Here is a 14713-nt window from a genome sequence, read left to right on the forward strand (position 1 = left end):
GGCTGAGTGAGGAAGGCAGCTACCTGCAGGCCTGGGGGTCCACAGACATCAGCTATTGCAGTTACCAGACGATGAGATGATGTTGTTGAATGATGTTTTGACGCCTGTTGGGTTGGCCTGACCATGCTTATTGGTTCTGCTTGCTGGATTCACAATTGAATCTCTCCTCAATTGCTTCATACAGGCTTTGAAAAGGAAACTTTAAGAAAAACGTAATCCCCTATTCAAATATAATAATTTTAACCCCCTATTCACATAAGTATATGTGTTCTAAGATTTAAAATAGTATGATTACTTTTCAATTTAATTCAGGCGCTCCATCTATTAGATTATAGCTCTCCCTCTCCCTCCCCTCAAATTCATGATGGCAAAAATTTCTGTACAGTTTGGTCTTCTGTGAGTCAAATGGATTTACTACTGGCTTCATCAGCATATTTGCTAAGACCAAATAATTTAAGCAAGTGACTCATAATGGATTTTCTCATTTACCATAATTCTCAAAGGCTGCAAAAAATTCAGTGTGTGCCTTTTGAAATTTACCTTCTCTCAAGTGCATGTCACCTTGTGGCAGCCACAGACCAGGGTAACCCAGGATGGCTGTCTCCTTCTACCTCAGAGCAAACACAGCTATGACTACAAGCACACTGAAGAGCAATGTAGATTTCTTTTTTTTTTTTTTTTAATGTCTTGAGTATATAGGGCAGGAGATTATGTACATGCATCATGACAAAAGATTTTAAGATCCTTTTAAGCTTCTCCCTCCTTTTCTTAAAGTTGCTTTCTCTTCAGCAATTGTCCTGAATCTCTCTCTCTTGCTTTCTTTTTCCTTTGCCCCACCCTCTCTCTTCCTTTCCAGATTTTCTGTGTTGAGTCCATTCTTGAGTAGAGAAATGTAGCCCTCTGCTAGCCCCCTTACCCATCACCCTCACCAGAACACTCCAGTGATTCTTCTATTGCCCACTCTCTTTCTTCACCTGGAGGAAGAAAGTTCACCCTTCTTGGAAATTAATACCAAAATATGGGAAACCTATATTGATTGATTTTTTTCCTACTCCATAAATATCCTCCTATATAATAAAGGGCTAATATGCAAATAGTTCCCTCCACTGGGAGTTTGAGAGTTCGACCAGGGGGCAGGGCCGGCTAGCCAACTACCCACGGCCCCTCCCCTTGGCCACTCCCCCATTCCTAATCAGGGCAGGCCAGCTGCACCCCACCCATGCACAAATTCATGTGGCAGGCCTCTAGTTGCCTTATAATGGGAAGGAAGGGACAATGTTTGAATACTGTATATGTTAAGTGCCCATTATATACCAGAGACATTCACATTACATGCTCAAGTTAGCATGTATTAGCCATCCAGGAGGAAGGCAACTTAATGAACAGCAGGGTCCATTTCTTCAGGGAATGAAATCAGTTTTGCTTGACCACAAAATTATGAATCATGAGGCACTTTATACATATTTTGATTAGATGTCAACAATTGGGTATATGAAGATCTCACATAAAAATATTGACATCTGGCTTCTCTTGAAAAATTGGAGATTTGGCATGCCTGACCTGACAAGGGTAATAGAAGCTGCCATCCCAACGACCTGTGATGGGCCTGCACTCTGCAGGGTACCAGAGCCCTCTCCCCACTACTACTACTGCTGTTCTTCATACCAAAGTGGAATCAGTTGTCATCTATCATCATGCTTGTACTGTGTCCTTATAGCAAACAGAAAATCTAATATTTACCACACAGGTAAGTAAAAGTCGTAGGATGCTAAGTGCTCCTTGCCCCTACCCACCAGTTCACGGGTCTTACCTGGCAGCTCCCTGCAAGCCTTTGCAGTTGTGAGGCCATTTTACTGAGCCCTCCTCTCCTAACTTCTTGGTGCTGATGTTGAGGTGTAGCAGGTATCCCAGGATTTGGGTGAACTGGAAGGAATGGAATAAATCCCACAGGAAGCCTCAAAGAAGCTTAATGCACTCTCCTTCCCTCTTCCCTCATGTGGCCCAGGAGAAGTAGCACCTCTTCAGTCCCTCAACAAAACCTGGAGTGCCTTTTAGGCCAGGGAGTCCCAAATCTTCTGCCATGTCAATGACTATGAAAGCCAATGACTAAGATATTTTAAAAATGTCTTAGCAGTACTCTATCCATAAACCATGGCAGTTCCCAATTATTGGGTAATTAAAAGCCAAGTATAGTAGGAAAACACACACACACACACACACACACACAAAAAAAACAAAAAAACAAAAAAAAAACAAACACACACACACACACACAAAAACAAACAAACAAACAAAAAAACCAAAAAACAACAACAACAAAAAAAAAACACCAGCCATGTGTCTGGACTAAATTGGCTGATTTTGATCAGTCAATTTAGTTTAGAGATTTATTTAGGATCTTTTAAAGTACTCAGCTTAGGCTCCCTTTCGCAAAGAGAATTGGCCAGTTATGGCAGTCACACCAAGGGGGAACAGGGAACGCACTGAGGAAGCAGCAAATGACAGTCCAGGACATCCGTTCCAATTCACCTAACTGGGCCTTTTCCAATGCACACAGTTTGTGAGTTGAGTAATCAGATGTGATCTAATCGGCATGCCTTTGTAAGCCTTCTCATATAAATAATTTTAAGAATCAGGGAGAAAAATGTTATTGTTTTGTTCTCTCTCTAGATTTTTTTGTTTTAGAAAATATGATAGTTAAAACCATTTAGCTCCTTTTCCAATACAATTGATGCTCCCTGGGAAAGACAGAGAATCCTGAGGCTGAGGGAGAAGGATGATGCTTGGGCTGAGGGAAGGAGTGTCCTTGAAGGAATATTGATTTCATTCTCATTTATGCCGACATCTCTCTCCAGTCTACCTCACCTTTATTTTAGACCCGTTTGGCTCCTATGAGCTTCTAACAAATGTACACGCTCTCCCTCATTAGATCAGAACACTTTGAGGATGAACTGTGCCTTCAGTTTCCCCTTTTAGCCCCATTAGTGCCTGACATGGTATCGAACATGTGTGTTTAAAAATGCTCCTTGAAGGAATGAAACTCTTTTTCTGGAGTGGAAACTGGCTGAAACCCCCCTTCACTCCCCCATTGCTCTGTCCCCTCTCACAGCTCTTCCTCACTCTCCCCCTTCGTGTGGAGGGAGACTGAGTAGCATGCGGACCCTGGAAGGGAGAAGCCAGCCCTGCCTCCAGTTCTTCCCACTTCAATTCCTGCACATCTGAGTCTGGGAGACTCACACACCTTTACTGCCCTCAAATCGAGGAGGAAGCCATTCCCCAAGGCAGGTGCTGTGGCAGCTGTTTCTTAGAGGGCAGGGCTCTTCCCTCAGGGAAGGAAGGGGTGTAGGTGAGCATCATCATAGCCTGGGGGTGTGGGCTGCCGGGAGGGGCAGCCAGCTGGAAAGCAGGCCCCTGAATGCAGCCCGCTGCCCACCATGCAGGACCAACCCAGCTGTTGATGGATGCTCTCAAATTTCCTCACCCCATACCTCAAACCAGTCTCTGGTGCTTTATCCTGAATGCTTTAAAAAGGAATTTACCAAAGCCTTCCCCAATCTGCTACTGGCAGCTATGATCTTTTTGGAAGTGTAAAAAAAAAAAAAAAAAATGCTGAGCCAACATTTACAGGGTCTGTGTGTCTGCTTTTTAAAAATCAGAAGCTCTGACACCCACGGCCAGACTCACAGCACAGCCTGCATGGCAGCTGCCCTCTGAGAAAGGGCTGTGCCTCAGGCCCTACCTCAGCTGGTATACTTACCCATCGTGCCTGCCTGGCTCTTGCAAGCATCTGAATGAGACCCCCACGGCTTTGTTAGCTTCATAAGACATTTGGAGCAAATGCCACCTTTGGAGCAAATGCCATGAGGTTGCAGAGCTCTTTGGGTTATTAGATCCTTTCAATGACAGTCTAATATCTGTATGTAAACCCCATGTGTGTAAAGAGGAAAACAGCCTCCAGTGCTCTTTCCACCAGCCCACACCTGCCTGACCCTCACTTCTGCCTGTGTCCCAGCACACATCCCTGTGACTCCCATCTCACTGGCTGTGCCCACCCTCGCCCTGTGCCCCTGCCTCTGAGCTCATGTTCCCAATGAGCAGCATATACTTGGCAGCTTCCCTCCAAGCAAGAGTCAGAGAGCAAGAAAGTATGCTCAGAACAGAAGCTATGGCCTTTTTGAACCTAATCTTGGAGGCAGCACAGGCATCAGTTTTGCAATATTGTATTTATTAGAAGTGAAGGGAAGAGGTTGCTCAGGGACATGGATACCAGAACACGGGAGGCCATCTACTACACATACCTTCCATCCTTCCTTCCTTCCTCTGTCCTTGCTCATTCTCTCACTGCTTCCTTCTAGCACTTACTGTGGGTCTACCATGGCCCAGGCGCTACATCAGCCACTGGAAATTGTAGACCCTACGAAAGAAGATTCCTACTAAGAAGGGCTCCTGGTGGCTAACTGAGCTCAAATTGAAAAAAACAAAAAACCAAAAAACAACAACAAACAAACAAACAAACAAACAAAAAACAGAGCCTAGCAGTCATTTCTATGCAGGGTTCTCATGCAAACCACACTTCAGGGAGCAGTAAGCTGCCTGCCACCTTCTGGCTGCACTATGTCCTGCCATCTGAGCCAGTCCTTACAGAGGAGTTTCTAGAATTCCATTTCAACCAAAAGGACTGAAACTTTCCCCATCTAATCAGGGCTGCATAACTCTAACTCAACCCCTCCCCCCCCCCCCCCCCCATTAACATCTTTACCAACCAAAGACAATCCCTTTTGGATTAACTGTGAGGATCTGGAGTCCTCATTTGCATAAGGATGGACCAATCAGGGACTACATCAGGCACTGGGAATTGTGGACCCTATGAAAGAAGATTCCTACTAAGAAGGGCTCCTGGTGGCTAACTGGAATTATCTATATATATAAAACCCTAATATGCAAATAGACCAAACAACAAAACAACTGGTCGCTATGATGTGTGCTGACCACCAGGGGACACATGTGGGCCATGGCAGGCATTGGAAGCAGGTGGCAGAGCCCAGAACATGGCAGGCAGGCTGCGGCAGGATGTAGAGCAGGTGAGTGGGGGCACCAGACCAAGGTGGGATGCTAATCGATGTCATCAGGCATCAGGGCGAGCCTCTGGTGGTTACTAAAAATTCATTGCTCCAGCACACTGTAGTCCAGCCCAGTGCTCCCACCTGCTGCTGGTGCCAGCCCTGCTCACATCCACTGCTGGCACCAGAGCCACAGCTCGCACCTACTGCCAGCACCTGGCAATGTTACTGATTACTTGGCCCCAATCGCTCCATGCCATCAGTGGGTGTGAATGGGATCATGCCGTCAGATCCTGGGAGTGGTGGCAGTGGCAGGAGTGGGGCCGGCAGAGAGGGGACCAGGGGCCATGGTGGGAGGGGCCGGGTGGGGGTGCAGAGGATGGGCTGAGACCAGCCCCTGTGCCCACCGCAGCTTCACAGCCCACAGTTTCTTTCAAGGTGCACGAATTCATGCATGGGCCCACTAGTTATCTATATAACTCAGCTCCCTGCTGGCTCAGAGAGCTCACTTTCTCTTTTCATGGAAGACTGAAGACTGTTTTTTTTGCTGGAGCAGAAACACCAAAGATATCGCAAAAGAGCAGACCAGTGCAGGGTAGAGCAGACGGGCAGGCAGGGAGCAGAGCTGCCTAGCTGGAGAGCAGCCTGGCTGCGGGCCGCCTCCCCCAGGGCCACCTTGCCCAAGCACCTCCTAGCAGCCCTGCTATCTCACAGCCATGCCGCTCCATAATTGAGCTGTAACACTGTCAACCTTTTCCAAGCCATGCTGTTCTCGCAGCCATGGTGCATCACCATTGAGTTGTTTGCACAGAATGAAATTTCCCTCTTCACCGCATCCCAAATTAGGGATTCCTGTTGGTGCTGAATTGGTGCCAACAACCATTAGCTGACAGAATACAAAGTCTGAAAACACAGGTTCCCAGCCTCGAGGAAAAGAAAGGGCCAGTAAAATGAACTGTTTCCTGAGCATCAATCACCCACCCACTGTCCACATACAAGAACATCCCAAACCTCTTTTTATGCAATATTTTCCTTTAAGGTGATTCTCCTCTAAAATACAACCTCACCCTACGCTAGTTCTTCACCCTGGCTGCCCAATTAGCAGCACATAAGAAGGCTTCTCAGCCTGGGGATGGAGGTGTGGTTAACCCAGGGCAGTTATTCCCACTCCCCACACTTACGTTAGGCTAGCACCCACTTATGCCCACCCCAAGTGGTCACCAGCAGGGGGGTGGCAGCTTTCCTGAGAGGAGACACACCTCCCTGCCCTGTGACTGCAAGCTCTGCCCTCTTTTTTCTCCCCACCCATCCCTTTACCCATGTCCCCCACCCTTACTCCGTTTATCGCTCATGAACAAAAGAGCAAAAATAGCTTCTTTCAGCCAGGCACAGCTCTCATTCAGGAAAAAGAACTTGGCTTTCTTAATAAGAGGTGGTACCTTATTGCGGGCACTTGTGACCCCCGGTGGTAGAGAAAGGAACTACTTGCAGTGAAGTCAGGAAGGAAGCATTTCTCACCAAAGCCCCAGGCTAGAGCCTCTCTAAGCAAAAACAGTGTGTCTACAGGAGCAAAAGCATGGAACAAGATAAAGCACTGCTGCTTCTCACCTCTCAGCTGGCACCTTCACCAGGACAAAAACAGCCAGAAGATACAAATGCCCCATCCTACCTGCATCTTGTCCCTAGCGTTGAGGGTGGGCAGTTCTCTGTAAGTGGGACGTCTCCTGGTGCCTGAAGGCAGCTGCAGCCAGTAAGGAGCACACCAGCTCTGCACAGACTGGCTCAGCCCTGACTAGCTGGGTGGCCTTGGGCAAATTACCTAACATCTTTGTGCTTCAGCTTCCTCATCTGTCAAAACAGGATGAAAATAGTGCCCTCTCAGAGGGTTCTAAGGCTAACCTGAGTTAATATAAGACATGCTCACAATAGTGGCTGACTCACAGAATATTTAAAAATTCCTGGAGGTATCCCTGTGTACTCGGCTGCCCATAGTATTGTCCTCTTTAGGGAGCGAAGCAGAGGCTCAGAGCAGTTCCCCTCCTTCAGCATTATTTTTTTTTTCTCAAGTGGAAGATGGAAAACTTGAACCCAATTAGGATTCTAAATCCAGGAGTCTTTCCCTATACCTGTACAGGGCCTCCTGGGAGTAGGGGCTGGCTGTATAGGTCTTCCACCTCCTCAAATCCCTGATGTGGGTGAGCCGTACACAGAGTAGGGACATGCAAGCTAGCGCATCCACATGCCAGTGTGCAAGGACACAGGTGCAGAACTGAAGAACTGAATGGGTGGGAAAAGAAGGTGCCAGGGTTGGGTGGGAGAGGGGGCAGTGTCAGGGCTGGCAATCCTTGCACTAATGCCACATTTGGGCACAGAACACTAAGAGTTCTAGGAATTCCAAATTCAAACCTGGATTTCCAATATTTACCTGGCAGGGGAGATACCATGATCATGAAGGTGGTTTTTCCCAGGGCGAGGCTTATCCATTGCACTCTGGATATATGATTTCCCTAGATGGGGGAACTCCACTGCATCATCTATGGTAGTGGGGGGAGGGGGTGCGACTGGCTTTCCAGGTCATCTTGAAAGTGAATTTCTTGAAGTATGATAAAACTTTTTATGTATTGATTTGCTATTTTGATAAAGTTGATATAAATATTTAGACACATGCTATGTGGACCTCTGCACTGTAGCCCAGAGCCTGATAAATGAATGAATAGATCTTATTCCTGCACCTCAGCATTTGCCACATGGAGTGTCTGGATGAAAAACACAGATGAATGGTTCATGCACATCAATCTCCTCAATGAGAATACATCTTATGTGATGTGGAGATCCACTAGCCCAGTGAGTAATCTATGAAGGATGACATGTTTCTTCTCAGGGCAGCTCTTACTTGATGCTTCCTTTCTGTAATTCAGTGACAAGTGTAAGTAACCATAGCAGCTTATATCTGCTGGGTGCTTATGTTCAGGCACTGCTTTAAGCCCTTTACATGGATTAATTCATTTAATATTCATCACCCTAGGTACTGGTATCTAAATATAAGTACCGATATCATCTTCATTATACAGATGAAGAAACCAAGACTCAGAGAAATTAAATGACTTGACCAACCTCACACAGCTAGTGAGTAGCAAACTAGAGTTACATTCCCAGGCAGCTTGAGCTCTGTACCTTGTGCTGTGGTGGAGACAGAAGCCCACGTCCTCCTGAGCGCCCCCTAGTTATCAATCAAATCCTGGAACTGACTAATATTCCCATGTCTAATTTCTACATTCAGTCTCCTCTTGTAGACATAGGAATGCAGGAATGCAGAGATAAGACAAAGAGCATCTCAGTGGTAAAGAAAGTTATTGGATTTTCATTTATTAATTACAATATCAAGGAGTCTGGATGGGAAAATAAATCATAACTCCTAACGGTGAATTTTTCACATGCTGTGAACTTTAATTAGGAAGAATATTGACTTTCTGCAAATGCTCTAGTTCCCATTGTTAGGAAGGAAAAGCCCAAATCCCAAAGTGAAAGTAGAGAATCCCTTTCCTTCTCTCAGGCCATGGGTTCACCAGCATCAAGCTCTAAGGACCCCCAGGTGCAGTCTAAGCCAGGTCAGAGTTGGAGATTGTGAGGACTAGGATGGGAGAAGGAGAAAGGAGAATAAGGACTCAAGATTAAGGAGTCCTCCGAATACTATGTCCCCAGATTTTCAATAGGTGCTCATGTTCTCCCATGTGGAGCAGGAGATGGAGGTATGGGTGCCATTACCAAGGTCAGGCTCAGTATCAGTTTGATCTATGACTTCTCCTGGGGACATTCAGAGCCACTGGAGGAATATAGGGTAGTCTCACGTAGTATCAAGGCTAATCAATAATTTAGATAAATATTTTTGCCTGATAAAATGTTTTTATTTCAGTGTTATTGTAGGATGTTATTCTCTGCCCCATTATTCATAATAGCAAAAAATGGGAAACAGCTTCTGAATTCTGTAAGTGGCACTCAATTAAGGCCAATTCTTTTTTCCTCTCCCACTCTTGTCCTGATCTTCCACTTCCAGACTTATAAACCTGCAATTCACAGACTTGTTACAGGAATGAAATAAAATATGTATGTGCTCAGCCTTTTACACCTAACCAGGATTTATTGAAATAATGTAATGTTACAGTTTCTGACACATTGCAAACATTTAACACATTTGCTAAAACAAAACAAATGAAAAATGCTTGGAAAATGGCTAAACTTAAAAGGACAGCTCTCCTCTTCCAGGCTTCCATGGATGTGTCCCAAACGGAGTGATGGAATAAGCCAGACAGAAAACTTGGGCTATTCCCAATGATTTCAAAGCAGGTAACAAAATCCAGGCTTTGGCACCAGCTTTCCTAACGTACAAACAAGCACAAACTTCTTGGAACAGTATCTTCCAGTTCAAAGAAACTGCCTACATGTTTGAATGGTCATTCAGAAGTGACATTTGTCCCGGATTAGCAAGCACTTTCAGTTCCCACTCCTAGTCTCCAGGACTGAATCTGAGCTCCTCCTTGAGGCAGTCACCTGACCTTTCCCCTCTGGGTGGCCCCCCACCCTATTGCCCAGAGGGTTCTTCCCTTGTTGTCACGCAGCCTCCTTCTGTAGGTCTGGACTTGGGAAGCCTAGAAGTAGGTTCTAGTTTTGTTTTGACCCGGCTTTACCAGTTGTTCTTCAGCAAGCCATTGGCCCCTCTGAGCTTCTGTATCTTCATCTGCAAAATAGTGACTCCAGATGGTCTACCCTATCACTCATTGTGTGACGGTTATGTTGGAGAAACTTTCCTGGAGCTTTTGCTGAACCCTCCCACTGCCTCACCCCAGTTACTGCTTCCTTCCAAAGTCCCCTGAGCTGTGTATTCATCTCTCTACTAAAGCACTTTGGATGCTGTATGTTTGGTGTCACCTTTTTTCCCTACCTCACTGGATCTCAGTCTCCTTAATGCCTGGAGAGAGCGGTACTCAAAAATGTTTGATGAATGAGCACTAAAAAGCACAATGCACTAAATCAAGCAAACTTACCCATAAGAGTCCAGATATTTCAGGCTTTATGGACCTGGTATCTGCTGGGATAGCCACCAAGCAGCCAATGATACACGTCAATGAGAGGATGTGGCTATGTTCCAATTAAACCTTACGTATGGACACTGAAATTTGAGTTTTATTTGATTTTCATACAATAAGCCATCATTTTTCCTTTGATTTTTCCCCCCAGTCATTTCAAAATGAAAAAAATCATTCTTTTCATTCAGGCTAGACTTAAAAGAAAGCTACAATCATTTGATCAATTCTGTGCCTAAGTTGATTAAGTTATTGGAGGGAAGAGGACTATTGATGTATTGAAAGTTGACCTTGTGACCTTCATTTCAAGCTCAAGGGATCTTTTAAACCTTCTCTTGCTTAGAGTTCCAGCCTACTTATCACGGTTGAAAATATCCAACGTTCTTTCAAAGGCCAAAGTAAAATGACACTTTTACCATAAAAATCTGGGAATCGCAGCCCTACCTGGTTGGCTCAGTGGATAGAGAATGTCAGCCTGTGGACTGTTTGGTTCCATTCTGGTCAAGGGCACGTACCTCAGTTGCAAGCTCCTCCTGGGCCCTGGTTGGGGAGCATGAAGGAGGCAACTAATCAATGTGGTTCTCTCATTTCGATGTTTCTCTCTGTCTTTCCCTCTCTCTTCCACTCTCGCTAAAATTCAATGGAATCCTCAGGTAAGGATTAAAAAAAATGAGCTAAAAAAAAAATCTGGGGGTAGCAGAAGCATTATACTAGGAAACGAATATTCCAAAGGGATTCTGTAGTCTCAGTAGTCTCAGTGGGGAAAGGGCTGTAATGGTGCCCAGCCCATAGGGCTGTAGTGAGGATAAAACGAATCTGTGCCAGAAGGTCAAGGCTATTTTTTTCTTTTTGTTATTTTATAGTGAAGCAAGTTGGCATGGCAACGGTAGGGATGATCTTTGCAGTTTACACAGTCAGGCTCTTGCTTGGTTCAACTATCATCAAAATCAGTCAGAGGCATGCACCATCACCGTCCCAATCCAGGGCCATGGTGGCTGTATGGGACTCACAGCTCTGCCAAGGCATAGCTCACATGGATCCAATGGTCAAAGACAGGGCACTGTTCTGCTCTCTAATGATGTGGGGGGAAAATGACAGAAATGGCTTCACTAAAATGACTTTGTTCTTACGTTTACAGAATCAATAAAGGCCAAAGGGGTCATTTAAATGCCCCAGATACAGTCATACTACATTGTATAGGAAAAAAAAAATGGTATGCTATAGGTGGTATTAAGAAATCTGGGGAGCCGAAACTGGTTTGGCTCAGTGGATAGAGTGTCGGCCTGCGGACTAAAAGGTCCCAGGTTTGATTCCGGTCAAGGGCATATACTTTGGTTGCGGGCACATCCCCAGTAGGGGGTGTGCAAGAGGCAGCTGATCAATGATTCTCTCTCATCGATGTTTCTAACTCTCTATCCCTCTATCTTCCTCTCTGTAAAATATCAATAAAATATATTTTAAAAACATAGAAAAATAAAAAAAAGAAATCTGGGGATTCAAGGTTTCAAAATCTCTTGTGATTATTAAGTGCCAAAGATAAACAGGAGTGTGATTTGTTTCCTTATGAGAAATGCAACCACCATGGGGACTGCTTTTTCTGTTCTATTTTTTCTGTGTTCTAAACCAGTATTTTTTCAAACTGTATTTCTCAGAACATTAGTTCCACGAGTGGCTAATAGTGTGCCTCTAATACAGGGTTCCCTAAATATGTGGTGAATCTAAGGTGAGCTTTGTTTTTACTATGAAACAGGGATTCTAGAATGTAAACTGTAGATTGCTCTGTTCACACCACTGATGAGGCTGCTGTTTTATCCATACCAATGAAGACACAGATACCCCGAGATTACATTTTTATTGGCTTCTTGGGCACCTAAAAGGTGCAGATTGTTGTTCAGTTGTGGTTACTTCTCCAGAACATTAATCTCACCAAACTACTAGCAAATTCTCTCATTATTTCTTCTTTTTCATTTTCATTTTCAGAGCATTAGAAATATAGATTTCTTCATCATGGCCAGGTAGCTCAGTGGGTTAGAGCAGTGGTCAGCAAACTGCGGCTCCAGAGCCACATGTGGCTCTTTGGCCCCTTGAGTGTGGCTCTTCCACAAAATACCATGTGCAGGTGTGCACGTGCAGTGCCATTGAAACTTCGTGGCCTATGCGCAGAAGTCAGTTTTCGGCTTTCAAAAGAAATTTCAATTGTACTCTGTTGCTATTTGGCTCTGTTGACTAATGAATTTGCCGAACACTGTGTCAGAGCATTGCTTCTTATATGTGCCCTGACTGGGTTAGAACCTGCAACCTTGGTTCAATGGGACAATGCTCTAACCAACTAACCAACTGTGTTACCCAGTCAGGGCTATGAACCTTGTTAAAATGCTGCCTTATTCAGTCAGTCTGCCAGTCAGTCAGTTAGTCAATTGCTAAACACTGAGGACCTTTATGAGCTGGACATTGTTGTAGGATCTGACTGAAAGGATCAATGAACTAACAGATTTACTCATCCCTGGGGGTTGGGAAGATCCGTTTAATAATGCATGGCTAGGTATGGTTATCTTTTAGGGAGACAAGTGCTCTATAAATCAGGAAACTATTATAATATTTACATGTTGGCCTCATGAAAAATGATATAAGCAGTTTTCACTAGAATACGAATCTTGGTAATTTGCATTTATATAGCACATTATTGGCACAACAGCTTTGTCCCTTTGAGTAGCTTCATTTAAAATGGTTTTGTTTTAATTATCTCTCACACAGCAACTATAAAATGATTGTAAAACAATTTGTAAGTGTGTGTATGTTATCCATAAATGCTAAATAACAGTTAAATTATAAGTACTATGCCGTGGAATCTGACACTTCTCGGGATAATATTTTGGTTGTTCACCTGATGTAGTATCAACTCTGAAAAAGGGCAGATGTGTGTCTGGGGAACTAAGTAGGGGGAGGGCAGGGTCTATCTACCCTTAGGAGCATCCCTGAAGGAGGACTTTGGTTTGCTGTCTAAAATTACTATCAAATGAAATTATTTCCAAAGAAAAACAAGGTATTCATAAAACATGTATGTACTCATGGACTGAAGGCTTGCATTCAACTGCATAAGGTGCTTTAACTTATGTGTCCATTAACTAATAAATGGACACTTAATAAACATCTGAGCACTTCATTCGGTCCTTCATTAATGGACTCTGTGCAATCACTGTGAAACAGCACTGAATGAGTCCGTCATGATCCCCAAACTCCCATCAAACAAAGGAAGCACCTGGTAACATTGACATAACCCCTTTTCTCCTCTATAGCTCTGGAAATAACGTCTATTTTCACCAGCACTGCGGAGTTAAGTTTAAAGTTTTACTTCCAACCCATTATTTCATTATTTTAAGGACTAGTAGAGGGACAGGGCAGGGATGGTTTCAGACCTGCTCTACGGGGGAAGACCTCATGATTCAGAGAGTATCAGTGGCTTATTACAGTGAAAACTGAGAGGCGGGACCTGAATATAAGACATCTAGAATCCAGGGAGGGGAGGGGGCTCACAAATATGAGACATCTACAATCTCATTTCCCCTACATCACATGCTTCACAATGAAAACAGTTAGAATTGAAAACGTACTTTTCTATGGCTACATGAACGATTGAATAAATGAATGAATGAATGAATAGAAAGTTGTACGCTGATATCCTCTACTGACTTTTCAAATACTTGTGTCTTTAAAGGAAGGCCCTGGGACATTTAATTTTAACTGTGTCCTTAACATTTCTCTTGTTACCACCCATTTTATCACCACTTCATCCTGCTTGCTTCTCCATCCCCCATTGAACCACAGAAGAAAGGAGCCCCGCTTTGTTCCAATTCTTCTCCGGAGATACTCCTTTGAGGAGATACTCCTTTGAGGAGATACTCCTTTGAGGAGATCCTGGGGCTAGAGATGCAGCAGCTTTGACAATTTCAGTCTCCCATCTGGGCCCTGCCCTGCCTCTGAAGTTCAGAAATCTACTTACTTTTGGATTTATGCTCCTATCTGGCCTGTGACCCAATGTGAGTAGAGGTTGGGAGTTTCAAAATGAATGGCAGCCTGGCAGAAGCTGCCTTTGGAGCACTGGAGAAGGAAGTTAATTATGCGAATATTATCAGGGGCTTCTTTTGTTGGATGGATGCTCCTGTGGTCGGTCACATCAATCAGCTGGACCCATGGAGGGAGTGTCATCCCACTGCCGCTGTATTGGAATGCCTGCTTTGTGTGCGGATAAGGATGTAACCCTAGTTAGCCAGCGATTTCCTGGAGGTATGGATCCTTCTCGCACGGTGCCTAGCACATAAATGTTTATGGACTCAAATCAGATTGAATCAGACTTGCCTGAGCCTCAGATTCCACATCTAAGATGAAGGTTCTGTACGAGAATGACGCCTGGGGGACTTCTAAAAATGAAATACGTTCTGGCTGGGAGGAGAATGTCATTTTTAGAAAAGAACATGTCCTGATTAAAATTCCAGGTCCACTGTCTATGTACTAGCTGTGTGGTTTAGACTGATCATTTTATTTCTCTGAGCCATTTGTAAATGAAGGCAAAAA

This window comes from Pipistrellus hanaki (genome assembly GCF_964339955.1).
Source record: "Pipistrellus hanaki genome assembly, chromosome: 9".
Classification (NCBI taxonomy): Eukaryota; Metazoa; Chordata; class Mammalia; order Chiroptera; family Vespertilionidae; genus Pipistrellus; species Pipistrellus hanaki.